Source organism: Callithrix jacchus, chromosome 4 (genome assembly GCF_049354715.1).
Source record: "Callithrix jacchus isolate 240 chromosome 4, calJac240_pri, whole genome shotgun sequence".
Taxonomy (NCBI): domain Eukaryota; kingdom Metazoa; phylum Chordata; class Mammalia; order Primates; family Cebidae; genus Callithrix; species Callithrix jacchus.
The window spans coordinates 34,594,745-34,613,906 of NC_133505.1; the positions used below are offsets into that span (position 1 = coordinate 34,594,745).

General features: G+C 43.3%; 1 non-coding gene and 2 pseudogenes across 1 annotated transcript in view; all 3 read right to left on the reverse strand.

The window, feature by feature from the left end:
* The window catches only part of LOC103792335 (large ribosomal subunit protein uL4), a 521,713-nt gene that overhangs the window by 311,059 nt on the left and 191,492 nt on the right, over positions 1-19,162 (reverse strand). The window lies entirely within an intron of this gene.
* On the reverse strand, positions 102-2,207 carry LOC128931924 (uncharacterized; annotated as a pseudogene).
* LOC144582065 (dihydrofolate reductase-like) lies at positions 8,006-11,289 on the reverse strand (annotated as a pseudogene).

Here is a 19,162-nt window from a genome sequence, read left to right on the forward strand (position 1 = left end):
GGGGCTGGGATGTCTCCATCTGTGTCTCAACTTTACAGTGCACTGAGCTCTAACTTCTTACTTTCCTATTAAAATTAGAATCTGAATATAATTTACTTCTTCAATTTATTTCCATGAGAGATTGACAGGTTAATTAAAGGAGAAGATTCCTGAAATGTGAGCAACCAAGTAAATGGAAGACCTGAGAACCTTCCACAGTCCATGTATTTCTTGTGCTGATTTGTTGCAGGGGTGGACAGTAGATGGGGCTGTGCCCAGTGGGTGAGCAGGCCACCGTGGGCTTTATGTGGTCACTGCTCAGCTGAGTCATCTTTGCTGTCTGTTGTCCTTGGCCCTTCAGTAGAACCTTGTCCCATCATGACCTGTGATCACAGAGGCTTGGATGTCACCTATGGTGATCTCTACACATAGAAGTCCTTGTGGTAACAGGAGACAAATTTTCAGACCCGTGTTCCTCTCATCCTCCTTCCAGATCTCTTTCCTGAATTGCATTTTCCATCCCTTCCTTAACCTTCTTAAAGCAGATTCAGAAACTGGCAGACAGGAGGGCTCCCGTAGTTTCTCATCGTGGGTAACTTTCTGTTGGAACTCCTTCTGCTCTCTCTCCTGTTCTTCTTCCTGCCCTGAGTTGTAGTAATCCTAGTACTGGCGCCAATCCAAACTCATGGATTTATAAAGCACACTCTAATTTAGATTCCTATGTGGTTTGAAAATCGGAGCCATAAACCTCAGGTTATCTTTCCTGAAGAGAAAAATATGGTTATGTGCTGCAGCGTGCAGGAGGGTTGGTGTGGGAGGAGGGAGGGAGGACACACAGGCAGCCCTGGTGAGAAAAGCTCTGGCAGCACTGATGTCAGTGTGAGATGATGTTGTTCTGTAGCTGCCACAAAACAGCATTTGGCCTGAGGCTACAGTAATAAAGATATTGCCTTTAGAGTAGGGAGGTGCCCTTCAATGATCATTCATTCAACTGACATTTGTTGTCTGCTAAATATATGACTGTTTTCGCATTTAGAAAACATCTTTAGAAAATTTCTGGCCTTGTGGTACATATGTTCTGGATGCAAGCTGGTCCAACCCATGGCTCACAGGCTGCATGTGGCTCAGGATAGCGTCGAATGTGAGGACATTTTTGCTTATCTGTGGTGGTAGATATCATGAAAATTAAGCACATATGTTATTCCCCTTTTTTCTATTTTTTTTCTACTCATCAGCTGTCATTAGTGTATTTTATGTGTGGCTCAAGATAATTCTTCTTCCCATGTGGTCCAGGGAAGCCAGAAGATTGGACACCTCTGTAAGCAGTTGATACAGTATAAGCAGAGTAAGAGCAGAAAATGCTTGAGTTAGAAGGTGGCAAGTGCTGTGGGACAGGTGATCTAGAGTGTGGGCTGTGGGGACAGGGAGGTAGCTATTGTGCTGGGTGGTCAGCATGGGCCTCCTTGCAAATGTGACCTTTGAGTGAAGACTTGAGGGATGTGAGGAGCTGTCCACAAGGATGATGGGAAAGCTCTTTTCAGGCAGGAACCTTCAGTGCAGATGCACCAGGGCAGGAAAGTGTCTGTGTTCCTGGAAGGAAGAAGAGGTGAGAAGGGCTGGACAGAGAGAAACTGAAATGAGGTCAGAGGTGTGGCCAGAGGAGATAGGCCCGGAAGGTGTAGGAAGGGTTTTGATCTTTACTTTGAATCACATGGGGAGTTAGACGATAGTTTTGAAAAGTGAGACATGGTGGGACTTACACTTTGAAAGCTGCTCTCTGACTGCTATGCTGAGAACAGAATTGAGAGGTGGAGGACAAGTGAGGCAGTAGGGAAATGTTGGGGAAGGAGTCCAGTATTCCAGGATGGAGATGCTGGTTACCTTGACTGGGGTGTGAGCAGGGGAAATGGTGGGAAGTGATGGGATTCTGGATGAATTTGAAGATGGACTTCACAGCACTTGCTAATGGATTGTATCTGTGGTGAGAAAGAAGAATCAAGGACACCCACAGTGTTGGACTGAGTGAGTAGAAGGGTGGAGCTGCTGTCAGTGGAGATGGGGAGACTCCCGCAGGAGCATATGGAGGAGAGGCCATCGCAGGCATTCAGTGGAGAAGACATGTACGAGGAGTGCAGGTGAGGGGCCCGGATGCCTCTGCAGCTACAGCTTCATCATCCAGTTTCTCTCCTGCTTCCACCCCACCGTGTCTCAGAGCCAGAGCACTGATTCTCCCCTGGGCTGTCTGCACAGGTAGGTGAAGGTCAGGGAAGTTATGGTCTACTGTCGGTTATAGTAAGTCACAGATTATTGTGCTTTCTCAGATAATTAAGTAAATGATAAGAGAAGTTGTAACTTGAACACTTATTTACAAGACTACAATAATGAAAACTTTTTTATTCATCTAAAGAGGGCAACAGAAGAAAAATAGTTGAGCCAAAAAGACATAATATTAGAAGACAGCAAATGACAATGTACAGACTAAAACTCAATGAGATCAACAATAACATTAAACATGATGGACTCACACACTCCAATGACAAGACAAATAGTGCAGAGGGGGAAAATAAGTCAATACATAAATAACCATAGGCTGTTTATAAAAGCCATAATTTCAGTAGAAGGTAGAGAAAAACTGAAAGTAAAAGCATAGAAAAGAGATACCAGACAGACATTCATGGAAACCACACAGAGATGCCATTCAGAAAAATTACAAGACATGATCTTGTGAGACACAGTGTCCATGTAGACAGCTCACCAAGTCTCTACTTTTTTTTCAGACAGGGTCTGTTGCCCAGGCTGAAATGCATTGGTGATATCATACCTCACTCTAACCTCAAACTCCTGGGCTCAAGCAATTCTTCTGTCTCAGCCCTCCGAGTAGCTAGGACTACAGATGCGTGCCCCCACAGCTGGCTATAGTGCTCACCTTATGTGGTGTGATCAAGGAAGCAATGTCATGCCATGTATTTGACTTGTAGTAAGAATACAACAAATATCAGGGGAATGAAGAAATAAAACCACTTAGTAGTTCAAGCCATGTCTGCATTTACATTTGACAGATGAGGAACAACATCTCAAACAAGTAAACCCAAATAAATGGATTTACATCATCCAGGGCAGAACTGAGAACACATTATCTGTGCTAAAGGAATCAGAGCTGTACTGAGGTCATAGCAGGTATCATGAATTGCTGCTAGAATTGGAACTGATACATTTCCAGATATACTAAACAACGGTGTGCAAGGAATAACTGAATGCAGAGGTAAAGGAAGAGAACTGACTTGTTTAAAGATGGACAGAATCCTTCTTTTAAAGTGGCCTTATGTGGACCAAAGCATAAAGACCACAGACCGTCTCATAGATGAGATGAAGTGTCAGGTGGGAAAGTGTCTGACTAAGTGCAGCTTCCAGACCCAAAGGAGACCTCAAAATCCTGGGATATTTTTGTTTTGTCTAATGGGGATTGCTGGGAGGGGGTGAGTGAGGTGCTCCTGGCAAACCTCCCACAGTGCACAGGACAGCCCTCGCCACAAGGGACTCTCTGTCCCGAATTGTTAATAGTGCTGCTGTTGACAAACTCGCCCCACAGGTAAATGCTGCAATGTCCCCACCATTTTACAGATGAAGAAACTGAGGCACCAGAAGGGAAAGTGTCAGTAGGATCAGAGCTTCAGGTTAAATCCAGGCCACCTGGCTGAAGAGTCTTGGCTCCCCTGGTTAAGTCAGGCACCCAGGAGTGGACCACAAACAATCTCAGCTCTGCGGTGCCTTCACTGATTTTGAGCGCCCCCTGGTGTTGGCACTGGGCCTGTGGCTAAACAAGGCTTGCGGGAAAAGGAAAAAACAGGTTTGGGTAGGGGATACTCCTTCAGGCTCTCCAGATTTCAAGCCATGACTTACGCTCACAAGAAAATAATGTCCACCTTAATTATCTCTCCGATCTTGCTTTTCCCAGCCCCGACCAGTGTCCTCCCTCGACTCCATCAACATCGTCACCTGTCAGACACCCACCACCCACCATGTGAGGAGTGAAAAGGCCCCAGGACTAAAGGACAAGACTAGGTTCCATCCCAGCCATCCCTCCCCTTTGAGAGCTCTAACTCTATGCCTGTAGTGCTTAGGCTCTTAACCTGGGGCCCAGGAACCCACTCTCCCATGACACTGCACGCAGAAGTGGTGTTACGTGCACACATGACTTCCTTACAAGATATTGGCTATTAATATTCATCAAGTCAGTTGGGGCCCAAGACACAACTTCTCCCCCAACAGCTTGTGATCCACTGAATTAAAGAAAGTGTAGAGATTGAGGGAGGCCCTAACTCCAAATCTTCTACCACTGCTAGTGAAGTTCTGACAAGAAGTGCGAGGTACTCAACCTGCTCTGGGATACAGCAGGAAAGTAGAGTGTTCATGGATTTCAAATTCCGTAAAAAAATACCACTTTGGCAAAATATCCAAGTCATTTTTCTAAGCCCTAGGCAGCAGCTCAAAACAAATAACATCAGAAAAACCAATATCTTGGCCCCATTGAAATCACTGAAGCTATAAAACCTTGTGAGACCTGTAGTTAGAGAGAAGGACAATTCAATTTGGGGCTGCAGTGGAAAACCCCTACATCATATAGAGTTTTTCTCTATCATGAAGTTCCCCTGAAGGGACCTGCTCCCTTCTGCAGTGCAGAGTGAGGCCATTTCTGTGTAAAAAGATAGAATCTCCTTGGATTCCTGATGTTGACACTACTCAATCTTTGACTTTGTAGATGCCAACTTCATATTCGACATCTTTAAGTTAATTTTCTTAATCTAAGCAGAGAATTTGAAATTGTTTCTGAAGCAGAAAACCAGGTAGTGATTATGTGAGCTCTCACCCCACTCTGGCTTCTACGCTACAAGTATAAGAGATTGTGGGCCAACAGAATTTGTAGCAAGGTAAACATAAACCCTCCATTTCAGCCTGTGTTTCAGCTTGTCTGTTCCAGTCTTGCCCCAGTCTTAACATTTTGAAATTTATAATTATACTCCATTTTGATTTTATGAGATGTCACATATATTAATTTCTGTTGGGTTTGTAAATGAAAGCCTTCTCAAAACAACTATGGAGTAAAGACAGGTAAATAAATGCATGGTGTTCCTCCCATGTGTCAGGGCTCACTGCATCTTACAAATGAATCAGCCCCCCTCCAACACATGGTGCATCTCAAATGGTGCTGGAAACCTGGATATCCACGTACAAAAGAATGATGCTGGACAAAATTCATACCCTCCCATTATACCCTTTTCAAAAATTAAATCAGCATGACTCAAAGAACTAACCTTTAGAGTTGAACCTGTAAACCCCTTAAGAAAGGCTGGGCTCAGTGGCTCATGCCTGTAATCCCAGCAATTTGTGGGTCTTGGGCTGATCACCAGAGGTCAGAAGTTTGACACCATCCTAGCCAACATGGTAAAACCTCATCTCTACTAAGAAGACAAAAAAATTAGCCTGGCATGGTGGCAGGCGCCTGTAATCCCCGTTACTCAGGAGGCTGGGGCAGAAGAAGTGATAGAACCCAGGAGGTGGAGATTGCATTGAGCCAAGATTATGCCAGCTGGGGTGACAAGAGTGAGACTCTGTAAAAAAACAAAAACAAACAAACAAACAAACTAAGAAAATACTGATGAAAATCTTATGGACATTAGAATTGGTAGTGGTTTCTTGGCAGGTAACCAAAAGCAAAAGTAATGTAAGAAAAATGACAAATTAGACTGCATCAAAATTTAAAAACTTTTTGGCGTGAAAGAACACTTTTAACAGAGCCAAAAGAAAATGCACAGAATAGGAGGAAATATTTGACAATCACATATCTGATCAAGAATTAATATCCAGAATATGTAAAGAACTACAATTCAACAATAGCAAACCAATCTCATTCAAAAATGAGTAAAAGACATAAATAGACAATTCTCCAAAGCAGATATAAAATAAGGACATAAAAATAAGGAATTCCAATAAGAACATAAAATATGCTGAACTTCTCTAGGCCAAGTGTTGGTGAAGATATGAAGAAATTGGAATACTTGTGCACTGCTGGTGAGAGTGAACAGTGGTGCAGTCACCATGGAAACAGTATAGTGGTTCCTCAGGAAAGTCAAAATAGAATTACTCTATGAGCCAACAACTCCACTCGTGGGCGTGTACCCAAAAGAACTGAAAGCAGGAACTCACACAGATATTTGTACCCTCAGGCCCATAGCAGCACTATTCCCAATAGCCAAAAGGTGGAAGCAACCAAGTGCCCATCAGCGGATGACTGGGTAAATAACCCATCGTGCGCATGCATAGGGAATATTATTCAGCCTTAAAAGGGAGTAAAATTCTGATGGGATGAACCTTAAAACCACTATAAATGAAGTAAGTCAGAAATGAAAAATAAATATGACTCCAGAAAAATGAAGGAGTACACAAACCAGAGAATGACATGGATCCAGCAAATAGAATCCAGCACAAACAATATTCCAGCTATGGAGCTGGCTCTAAAAAGAAAGAGTAAAAATGTTAATAGGTTAGCTGAGTGGAATGGTCCAGGCCTGTTGTCCCAACTACTCAGGAGGCTAAGTACAATGAGGTAGCTACAATAAGCAAATTCTTAAAAATAGAAAGTAGAATAGAGGTTACCAGGGGCTGGGGGTAGGGAGGGTGGGCAGTTATGATTCAATGCATACAGTTTCTGTTTGGGTTGATGAAAATGTTCTGGAAATGGATATTCGTGCTGGTTACACAACAAGGTAAATGTGCTTAATATTAGCCACCAAATTGTACACTGAAAAAAATGGTTAGAAGGTAAATTATGTGGTATGTGTTTTACCACAGTTGAAAAATACATATCAACGCTAAATCCAATCACTACTGTCATCGAGATTTGTTTATGCTGGTGTTTCAACAAGCACATTGCTGTTGTGGAGGGGTTCCTTGGAGTTCTTATGCCACCATGTTCTTTGGTGTCACTACTTAGCCACTTTCAAATTGTGTTTATGCATCACAATTCCCGATCTGCCAAGTACTTTCAGGAAAACTATTCATATGAAAAAATTCATCAAGCAACTTATACTTGGTGCTATACTCTATGGAACTGATCTCAGAAAAAAGAATCAAACTTCACTGGACCTCATAGATGGCACAAGTGAGGGGTTGGAAAATGGGTAAGGAAATTATAACACAACATGTCAAAGTATTTTATATGACTTTTTTCTTTGAATGCTACATGATTAATTTTATAATGACTGTACTTACATGTACCAATTTAAAATTTCTGCTTTCTTTCTTATTTCTTTCTTATATATTTCTCTGTCTTTGTAATTATTTTTAGAGTGGGCATTTTGGATAGTTCAACAGTTTCATTCATACGATGATGTTTTGTTTTACTCTTATTCATGAAAGATGGATTTGCCAGCCACGGATTTCTAGTTTGACACGGGCTTTCTCTCAGCTCTTTAATGATTATGTCTCTCCTGGCTGCTGTGGCTGATGGGGAAAAATCAGTCACATCTTAACTCTTAACCCAGTTGCTTCTTAAATGATTTGTATTTCTTCTGTGGCTACCTTTTTTTTTAATGAATGAGTGTAACTTTTTATTAAGATAGAATTTTTTTTATTAAAAAATTATATGGAAAGGCTAAGTATAATCACATGGCACCAAAATTCTTCTAGTGAAAACAGCAGTCCTGCCAGTTGCTCTTTCCAGAGGCAAGCACTTTCCATCCTCTCAGTTTTTCCTTTGGGTAGTTACCTTCATGGGTTCTTCCACATTATTATTTTTTAGTTTTTCAAGTGAATGCATATATTATTAGGTGTTATGTTAGAAAGCCTCTTCAGTTTATAATGCATCCTAACAATCCCCTGCCCCGTCCCTCCTAATTGTCCAGAGCAATGACTTTTAACTCTTTTAACAATGTCTTCTGTCGTTTCTCATATCACTACGTAGTCATTTCTTAATTATTTTATATATTATATAGTAATTTCCTGATATGACAGGTGAGGATTTAGCTCTTACAGCATCACTATCCTCATTTTTCCTCCCATATTGTCCCAAAGTAGTTACCAGATTCAGGGGCTAAGCAGTCACCACGTCATTATGACTATGCACATATTGCTCATTGTTGAGAAAAACAGCATATGATGCTCTTACTTCCCATCCTGTACTTCTTTCTGCCCTAGAATTAATGATTGCCTAACCAACCCATCCCCCCCTTTTTTATACTTTTGCTTTTTCTTCAATGAACTTATTTCCAAATACCCCAAATCCGTAAATAACCTATTATTATTTTTAAGAGAAGGGATCTTGCTGTGGTGGCCAGGCCAGTCTGGAACTCTTGGGCTCAAGCCATCCTCTCACTTACCTCCTGAGTAGTTGGGACAACAGGCCTGGACCATTCCACCCAGCTAACCTATTAATATTTTTACTGTTTCTTTTTAGAGACAGCTCCATAGCTAGAATATTGTTTGTGCTGGATCCGATTTGCTGGATCCATGTCATTCTCTGGTTTGTGTACTCCTTCATTTTTCTGGAGTATTTTTTCTAATAACTTCCCAAGAAAGGGTACATGGAGGTAGCCCCTGAGTCTTTGCTTGTCTACAGATGTATTATTTTACCGTCATCCTTGATTATTTGGCTGAATGTAGATTTATCAGTTGAAAATAACATTCTTTCTAGAATTCTGAAGACACGGTTCCATTGTTTTCAGATTCTTTTTTGAGACAGGGTCTCTTCTGTCATCCAGGCTGGAGTGCAGTAACACAATCATGTCTCACTGCGGCCTTGAACTGCAGGCTCAATTGATTCTTCCATCTCAGCCCCCTGAGCAGATGGGACTACAGGTGTGCACCACAATGACCAGACAATTTTTGTATTTTTTGTAGAGATGGGGCCTCACCATGTTGCCCAAACTGGTCTCAAGTGATTCACCTGCCTCGGCATCTCAAAGTGCAGGAACCACAGGTGCGAGCCACTGTGCCCAGCCAGTTTTCCTTTTACTCTCTCTACTTCCTTCATTTCTCAAAAGCATCTCAAACTCCGTGGGCCCTAAAGCAAAGTCAAACTCCATCAGAATATCCTGCTACTTCCCACTTTAAAGTGTATCTTAAATCACAATCACTTACTACATGCAACCCTTTGGTTCACACTACCAACATCCCTCACTTGAACTTAGAATTGGTTTTCCTCCTTCTGTATTTTCTTAATTCATAAAGTATTTCAAATAAACCATGTGTTGCTTTATACTTTTTATTACATAAAAAGAATGAAGATCTGCTGGGTACAGTGGCTCATGCCTATAATCCTAGCACCTTGGGAGTCTGAGGGGGTTGAATCACTTGAGGTCAGAAGTTCAAGACCAACCTGAGCAACACTGTGAAATCCTGTCTCCACCAAAAACACCAAATTAGCGGGGCATGCTGGCGCATGCCTGTAGGCCCAGCCACTTGGGAGCCTGAGGCAAGAAAGGGGAAGGTTTCAGAGAGCTGAAGTCACACCATTGCACTCTGTCTGCGCAAAAAGAACAAAACTCTGTCTAAAAAAGAAAAACAAAAGTATGGAGAGCTTCCATACTTAAGCGTGGAATTGCTTTAAGTGTTTGGCATTCACTTTCACTGTTCCCATGTATGCCAGCATCTTCTTACTGCAAACACCTGGGACTTGCTATGGAGTAGCTGGAGTATGTTCTACCCACACACAGTACAGGGAGCTGAAAACCAAGGAGTGGGGATCCGTACTCCAGCTTTCTCCTGTAGGAGTCCTTGTATCTCAGCAGTGTGGAGCTTGTTACCAATGAGAACCTACTCACTGACTTTAAACTGGTTTTCTTACCTTCTCAGCTCCATTGCTCCATACCTCAATTGATGGTTTCTGGTATGATCTGGCAAGTAAACTGCTTTCACTGAAATGTCAGCCTTGGAACCTGCTTTGGGTTCCCCAATCAAAGACAGAAAGATATTCATTTTCCCATCACTGGACTTCCAGGTTGTTTCCAGTTTTTCACTGTATACAATCAAGGCTGCAACATGTCTCCACAAACCTCTGGATACACATGAAGGAAGCTTTCAGTATTTCCCAAGAGTGAAACTGCTCAGTTGAAGGGTATGTGCATCTTCATCTTTAATGGATACCATCAACATGTGAAAAGCCCGACAATGTCAGGGACTGTCAAGAGTGCCACATGTGATGGGTGTGGAATGGCAGCTCACTGGAGCAGGTGCTGGGGACTAAGCTGGGGTCTTGGAGAGGCACTTGGTTTTAGCAAGAACGTTTCATAAATGGTATATGATAGAGTCAAGATTCATGGGAAATAAAAATACATTGCTTAGAAATAATTCTCCATAGATCTAAAGTCAACAGAAGTATTTTTTTTCAAATGGAAAATACACACTTTTTTTCTGGGACAGAGGGAACAGCTTAAAATACACCATAAACACCTTCATATGATTATTCTTCTCATTACTTCAAATTTGTACTTAATGCCTTTCCCCGTCTGGACATTAGATGGAACACAGGGTGTTCTGGCAGAAGCTTGTATTTCTCCAAATCAATTTCTGAAAAAAAGTGTCACTTTCAAAGTCCTGCATAATCCTTGTCCCACATTGTTTAAGATGAACACGGTGATTCATGGCTTCCTGACAAACAGAACTGCAACCAGCTATCCATATCACATCTACTTTATTTGCTAATTCTGGTTGTTCAGTAAATTTTAAGGCATCAGCCAGACTTCTGGCAAGAAAAAGAGCTCCTTGTGGAGGTTCCTTGAGTTCTCTGCTGAGAACTAAATTTATTCTATATTTTAAATTTGATTCTTCTCAGGAATGGAGAAGCAGGTCTTCCTACCCATAATCACCAGAGTCTGTTGACTTTCTACTGAAGAAGTTGTGGTCATTCTCTGGAAATATCTGAATTCATTCTTGAGCAGTAGCCAGGGCAGCCCCCGATCTTGCCGATGCCCATGTTCTGGGACACAGCGACAATGCAGTTTAGCAAACGAACCGTGACAGCAGCGGTGAGCACCTCCGAGCCCACTCACTTGGCTACATTTAAGATCGCTGTTTCTCTTTAACATCTGAAGTTCTAGTGCAGTATGAGCCACTGTGCCCGGCCTGTAGTCTTTTGATTCACTAAGTGGCTTAATAAGACAAAGTTGATTTGAGCCAATACTTCTGGCATGTTCATTTTGATTTGTAACAGAAGTTTTCTCTGAATCCATCCGCATAAAGTGAATTGGAAAACTGCAATCTTAGCCAAAGCTAGAAAATCCTGGAAGTAGTCAGTGTTTCTCTTCATCACCAAAGACTTGTCTCCAATTTTTACTATTGTTCTATTTATTCTAGCCAGTCAACAGTAGTAGCTGAAAAGAGAGAAGACACTGATGAAGAACACGGCGGGCACTGAGAAAAGGAAGAGTATGCGGAGCTTTGCTGTGTATCTGTCAGTTCATTCTACTCCTCTAGAATGTGGCGTTCTCAGGACTTGATGTCCTCCAGGCCCCCATAAGGTAGTGAGCACCCTGAGAGCCAGCTGGACTCACCTCTTGTGTGTAACTGCACAGCCACAGCGTCTGGGGGACTTGTCCTGCACTTCTGGAATCAACTCTCTTGGTCGTGGTGGCTGCTGCTTCATTGTCCTTCTGAGGTAGGTGAAATGGGGTGTTCACAGCCTCCCTTGAAAGGAAACAAGAGACTTGTCAGGTTGATGGAGAGAACAAGCTGTTCCACAGTGCACACACCATGTCCTAAGCTTGTGGTTAGAACATCCTGCAGCAAGGAGGTGGAAGAGTAGAAGGAAAATATCTCCAAATCTGTGCAAGTACAGAAACCCATGACTAGTGTTCTTGGGCTGACCTGTGCTCATTATAATAGTAGAAACACAGCCCCAACTGCCAAGTTAAGATGCTAATGGGACATGAGATGTTTGTGCTAGAGTGTACAACCACAGTGCACACACGCCCAGGAGACCCAGACATGCTTAAAACAACATCCTTTCCCACCTCTTCATGAATAATCATGTAAGAGTCCCATGAGGGGAAGGTACTGTCTCATTTTTTTTGTTTGTTTTTTAGAGACTGGGTTTCGCCATGTTGCCCAGGCTGGAGTGCAGTGGCTATTCACAGGTGCTATCCCCCTACTGACCAGCACAGGAGTTTTGACTTGCTCATTTCTGACCTAAGCCGGTTCACCCCTCCTTAGACAACCTTGTGTTTCCCCACTCCCTGGAGGTCACCATACTGATGCCAAATTTAGTGCAGACACCCAATCGGCATAGCTCACTTCAGCCCAGAACTCCTGGGCTCAAGTGATCCTCCCACCTCAGACTTCTGAGTAGCTGGGACTACAGGCACGCACCACCATGCCCGGTGGTACTGTCTCACTTTTGAGCAGCCTGCCCTGATCAGCTGTCAGGGTTTACTTTCATTTTGCAATAAACTAGCTTGCTTACTTTTACTTTGCACTTCCTGTCAAATTCTTTGTGTGGCAAAGTCAAGAGCTGAAACTGGCCCACTGGCAACACTTCCTTCCTCTTCCCTTTCTTTCTGTATCTTGTTGCTAAGGATAACTTTGCCCCTTCCAGCAGCATGCCCCTAGGAACTGAGGACGGTGTGCTGTGGCTGGTGTCCTCCTCAGCTTGGCCTTGGGTCACTAAGTGTAGCCCATCGTAGGAGGTTCTGGGAATGAGTGGCACTGCCTTGTACAATGGTCCCCATGAGGGTGGCCCACAGGTGCTAGTGTCTGTGGCACTTTCACAACTCTTTAAAAATACTCAAGAATGTACTGAGGAGAGCAGGTCTAGGGCCTCACTGACGTCCCCCATCTGATCATGTACATGGCTGTGTGCCTGACACAGTGAGAAATGAAAAATGCCACTGCCCCTTTGCAAAGCACTACTTAGTTCTTCTCCTTCTGAAGGTGGTGGCACAATGCCTGCGTTGAGATGCACACAGAGTCAGCATTCCAAAGTAAAAGGAGAGACTGTAACAGAAATACCTGAGGTTTTCAACGTCAATGAGCAGGGCCTTCTACACTCTGGCTTCTACACAGTGGATTTCTCATTGAGATGTTTCTAGTTCTCAGAGTGCAGGTAGCTTACCAAAAAAAAAAAGGAGAGAAAAGGAAAAGCAGGAGAAGGTGTATGGGGAGCTGGAACCCTGGGCCTTTGCAGGTGAGGTACAAGGTGCTTCTGGCGAGGCTGCCACCATTTTGGGCACTGGCACGTTGGGGCATGGCAGGGCCTGCTTCCTGATGATGCCATCTGTTCCAGTTGCTCACTGGAAGTTGCAATGCCCAGAGTTTTGTTTTGATTGCAATTTTTAAAAGTATTATATTAGGCCAGGTGGCTCATGCCTGTAATCGCAGCACTTTGGGAGGCCAAGGTGGGAGAATCATCTGAGGTGTGGAGTTTGAGACCAGCCTGACTAACTGTAGGGCTAAGGGCCCCTCAGGGTTGTGCAGTGTCCATTATGCTGTGCTGAGGAGCAGGATCCGAGGCATAAAGAGACAGGACACAGAAGCACGAAGAAAGCACAGCTGCGCTCGGAGGCTATGCCACCTATAAGCAGAGACATACAAGGCCCCAAATGTCCAGAAGCGTGTGTATTTATTGGGTATAGGTTAGAGGCCAGGGTAGCGAGTGAATTCATCTTTAAGGATAGTGATAGGGTCATGAGCAATAAACAATGGGTCCACCCCCATTACGTCACCTAGGCTAGAAGGTGGACAGTGCGTAGCAAGGAGTCCACCCCCATTAGGTCACTGAGGCAAGGAGGTGGGCCATGTGCAGTAAGGGGTCCACCCTCATTAGGTCACCAAGGCATGGACGTGCGCTGTGCACAGTGAAGAGGCTGCAGTGTGCAATATCTCTTATCTATGGGCATGCTAATTCCAAGAATATCTATAGGAGGATGCTTTAACTCACACAGCAGCGACAGAGCTGTCAGGGTCTGCTGCCAACTGCTGGCAGCTTCCAATGAATTCTAGAGGAGGATGCTTTTGAGCCAGCACAGTAACAAGAGCAGATAAAGTTCACAATCACCAAGGCGTGATTATCAGGAGGGGTTTGGAGCCTTGGGATGATGGAGGGATTGCTGGTCTGAGGGCAGCCTTTCACAAGATACAGTGGGTATTTTTACAATACTGAACACTGCAGCCTGGGCCATGAATACTTGTTCTGGTATAACTGTTTTTCCCTTAAATCATGCTCTGCACCAGGTCTGCTCTAGACATTCCTCTGATTATAAGCTGCTTATTCCTTAATTCATCCTCTGTACCGTGTCTGCTCTAGGCATTCCACTGACTATGAACTAAGATATAGTTATCTATATATATAGGGAAATAACTGAGTGGTAAGATATTCTTTAGGCACTCATTCTATGAACTAACATATGATTATATATAAAGGATTATATAAAAGGAAATAACTGAGTAGTAACACTATAAGCTGAGATATTCTTCAGGCACTAATTGTGCCAGGATTCTGCTTAGCTCTCCTTCCTTGGAGCTTATATGGGGGGTTACCCACAACTAACATGGAGAAATCCCATCTCTATTAAAAATACAAAATTAGCCGGGTATGGCAGTGCATACCTGTAATCCCAGCTACTCAGGAGGCTAAGGCCGAAGAATCATTTGATCCCAGGAAGCAGAAATTGCAGTGAGCTGAGATTGCACCATTGCACTCCAGCCTGGGTGACAAGAGAAAAACAATGTCTCAATATACATATATTAATATATATATTACACAATTTTATGCTTTTTCAAAATAGCTAATAAAGCTTTCTGGCTAAGTTGTTAGTAATGGTAATCTCTCTAATGTGCTTAAAGGCGGTTAAATCTGCAGGGTTCCCACCCTCACTGGACACCTGGGCTTCCCTGCTTGTTCTATTTTCAAGTGTTTTTGCCCGGTGGTTGCCCCATGACTGCGAACATCATGCCTTCTGGAGGAAACCACACTCTTCCTTGCCCATTGAGGGTGGAAAATTGGATAATTAGGCTGGATGAAGGGAGGAGATCTCATTTGCTCTGCGTGGGCACCATAGTCACCTGCACTTGAAAGCGAGGCTGAGGTGCAGAGGCACAAAATGTGGCCACATCTCTCAGCTGGCAAGTGTCCTAGGGACAATGTGAGCCTGAGTGGGCAACACTGTGACACAGGACAGGGTCCGTCGCAGTGTTGCCCACTGTGACTGCAGGGCCAAAAGGAACCAGGGCTGAGAGAAACCTGGAGACATGCTGAGTTGGGACCAGACCAGGGCCTGGAGAGAACCTCCACCACCCTCACAGGGTCTGGGGAGATGGACCCAGGAGGGGGCCCTGCCCCTCTCCCCTAGCTTTCCTGAGCCTTATCATTGTCACCCAGCCCACACTGGTGTCCCCAGAGTCCACCAGGCACTTTTCATGTGTCTCCTCCTTAATCTTCTGAACCTCTCCATGAGGACAGTGTTGGGTTTGCATTTCTGTAGTTGAGGGAAGGATTCAAGCCTGGACAGTTCTTAGGAATGGGCCCATAGCCAGTGACTGGAGCCACACTTGAGCCCCGGTAGCTCAGACTTCTGAGCCCAGAGTGTTCTGAGTTTTGAGTTGTTGGACTGGCAGTGCCCTGGGCCAGCTGCACCTGCCCACTACAGGCTGCCAGCCAAGGCAGGCATCCAGAACAGGAGAGCATTGCTCAGAATCCAAGACATGAATTTTTTTCCCTGGGCCAGGCGAGGACTCAGATGAAGCTGACTGAGGATACAGGTGCTTCCTGGCAAGGAAATGTGTCCCCCATCTGACTATCCAGAAGTCACAGCTGCTCAGTATTGAGTTTTGAGGAAGGGAGAGGGGGGTGTGGGTATGGTTTGAAAAGCAGAATTCTGCTAAGGGGCTTGTTAAAATTTCTGATTCAGTAGGCCTAGGGCAGGACTTGAAAACTGCATTTCTAACAAGCTCCCAGGTAATTCCAACACTGCTTGTACCAGGACCCCACTTTGAGAACCACCACCTGAGGCAATCTAGTTTGATTTCTAGTATGAGAAGAGGGCTGGGAGGCAGAGGTGTAGTAGAAATGAGTTCATGTCTGGCCCATCCTGGAGAGCTCCCCACCCCAAAGCTGCAGCATTTGACTTCCTTGGCATCCTGGGAATGGCAGACACCCAGGAAGGGACGGAATATGAGGCAAGAGGCCATCCAGAGGCTCGGCTTCACACAGCACCTGGGGCTCCTGCCACTCCACAACTGGCCCCCACAGCCTTAGTCCTTCCCACCCCTCACACACTGAGCAGGCTTGTGCTACTGCATTTGGCTGTTTCGACTTGGGATATGACCCTAGGAGCTCTAAGTGGTACCTCCTGATCCAAATACATGGTGATCTAGTATGACAAGTATTTAGAATGTGCTGATAATGAGGAACTTGAAACTTTGGCAGATGGAGTCAGTCGTGTGCCCTTCGGAAGTATTATCAGTGTTCTCTTTTCCAAGTATCATATCCTTGAGAGCACACGTATAGTAGAGGGCGTTCTGAGCCCACTGAAGCCAGAATTGTCATGCTCCACCCCCTAGAATCCATTGTAGATTGGGTTTCATCATTTACACCAAGATTTGGCCAAAATTTCCTTCACCGAACCAATTGCATTTGTTAATTAATCATGCTGTCATTTTGCCTTTTAGTGAATGAAAGTCAGACATGTAATGAGAGATAGTGCAATTAAAAAGAAAACAGCTTACAGAATTAAAGTACTAGTAAACATCCTTGTTTAAGCAATGATATAATGTTTAGACCTTTTTATCTTAAGGAAGGTAAAAATAATTATTTCTATTAGAGTCTTTTAAAGTTTTTCATTTGAGGCATTTGGTTTTGTTTGTTTTGTCTCCTTTGGAATTATCTTTTATTTTATGTCTTGACTCAGCTCAAATTTCAAAAGGTTAAAAGTCTCTCAACCCATCCCACCTCTTACAGGCAGCCACTGATATCAGTCTCTTGCTTATTCTTTTAAAGACATTTTACGCATATGCAAACAAATATAAACATACACGTATATATTTTTTCTACATTTTCACACAAATTTTAGCAAATTACATATGCTTTCCTGCACCTTACTTTTACTCTTCACATTGTATCATGGAGACTATCCCATGAAGCAATATAAAGAACTTCACTACATCTTTCTTTGTTTTAAATTTTTGTGGTACTGCATTGTTTAGATACTCTGTTTTTTTTTAATAGAGATTACTACTTGTGATTGCATTGCTTTTTAACTAGCCCCTCCTGATAAGCATTTAGATTATTTCTTTCAGAGAACAATTTAACATCATGTAGCATCACATGGGAAGGGTGGAGTGATTCCACTCCTACATGGGTATTCTAGGGGAGCTCACATATTCCTGGGACCAGAGAGCAAGGTCCCAGCATGTTCACTGCAGCAATGTCTGTAATAGAGACAACCAAAAGGTCAGTGAAGAGGAAAGAGATAAATTGTGGAAGATTTCTCCCATTCAATACTATGGAGCAATGAAATCAAATGAACTGTTTGCATGAACATGGATTCATCTTATAGACCATGTTTCCTGCAGGCAAACAAATGATAAAATCACCAAGAAACAGTTTATACAAAGTCTAATGCAAGGCCAGGAGCAGTGGCTTGCACTTGTAATCCTAGTACTTTGAGAAGCCAAAGTGGACAGATTGCTCAAGTCCAGGATTTCGAGACCAGCCTGGGAAACATGACAAAACCCCATCTCTCCAAAAACTGCAAAAATTAGCTCATTATGGTGGTGCTCACCTAGAGTCCCAGCTACTTGGGAGGCTGAGATGGGAGGATTGCTTAAGCCTGAAAGGTCAAGGCTGCAGTAAGCAGAGACAGCGCCACTGCACTCCAGCCTCAGTGACACTGCACTCCAGCCTTGGTGATAGAGCAAGATGCTATGTCAAAAAAAAGTCTAAAAATATATAAAACAAAAAGATTGTCTAAAACTTATTAAAAATATAAAGGCATACAGCATATTCAAGACACACACCCACTAGAGGCTCTTGCTTTGCTCAGTACAGTATTAGATGAAACACAGGCATATCGGAACTGTGGAAAATCAGGACTATCTACGTATATTGCTATAATTTTTTTGTATGCTACATATAGCCAATAATATTAAAATGTCACAAATTGACAAACCTGGGTGGTGGCTTCACAAACATTTCTTATAATTCTCTACTCTTTCTTCCAACTAGATTACTTCAAAATATACTTTGTGAAGTAAATCCATGGGGATTGAACAAAATATAAAAGGAGTTATTGAGTGAGAGGAAAGCTCCAGAGAGGTAAAGACAGATGGAGAGATGATAATACTGAGCGTGTTAGTGACCTTCACAGTAACAGATTTCCTGGAGGAGTGTGAGTGAAGACAGAATGAAGTGGATAGAAGGATGAAGGAGTGGGGACTCCAAGGGGTAAATGTGGGGTGGGGTGGGCCAGACTGGGAGGTGCGGTTTGGTTCTGAACATTCTGCTTTAGATCCGGTGCTTAGAGAAAGAAAAGTCATATTCATTTGGCTTCTTCCACAATCTTTAGAGAAATCTTCTGAAACATAACAAAAGAAGATGTATAAATGACCAGTAGTCTTCAGGGGAAAATGATCAATAAAACCATAGTGAGAAACCACTAAGCATCTATTAGAATGGCTAAAATTAAAACTCTTAATAACTATATGTTGGCAAGGATGCAGAATACTCTGTATTCTCATCTAATATCTATAGGAATATAAAGCAACTAACTACTCTGAAAATCAGTTTTGTATCATGTAATAAAGTTAAACAGACTAGTACTCCATGGCTGGCATTTCTATTCCTAGGTATTCACTCAAGAGGAATGAAGAGTATGTCCTCGAATATCTGTACAAGAATGTCCATGAGGTCTGTACTTAATGATTCACTTGTATCTGATAGAGTAGCATTAACATAACACTTTATGGCTCTTGGTGTAGAATAAAAAGCTCACCATAGCTTCCAACTTTGATCTTTTTGTCTCTGGGATCATGAACTCTGGGGGAAGTCAGCTGCTGTGTCATAAGCAGACCAGTGAAAAGGTCCATGTGGCTAGGAACTGAGTCGTCCTGGGACCAGACAACAAGGAACAGAGGCCTTTTCCAATAGCCATGTGTATGAGCCATTATTCATGCAAATCCCCAGCCCCAGTTGAGCCCT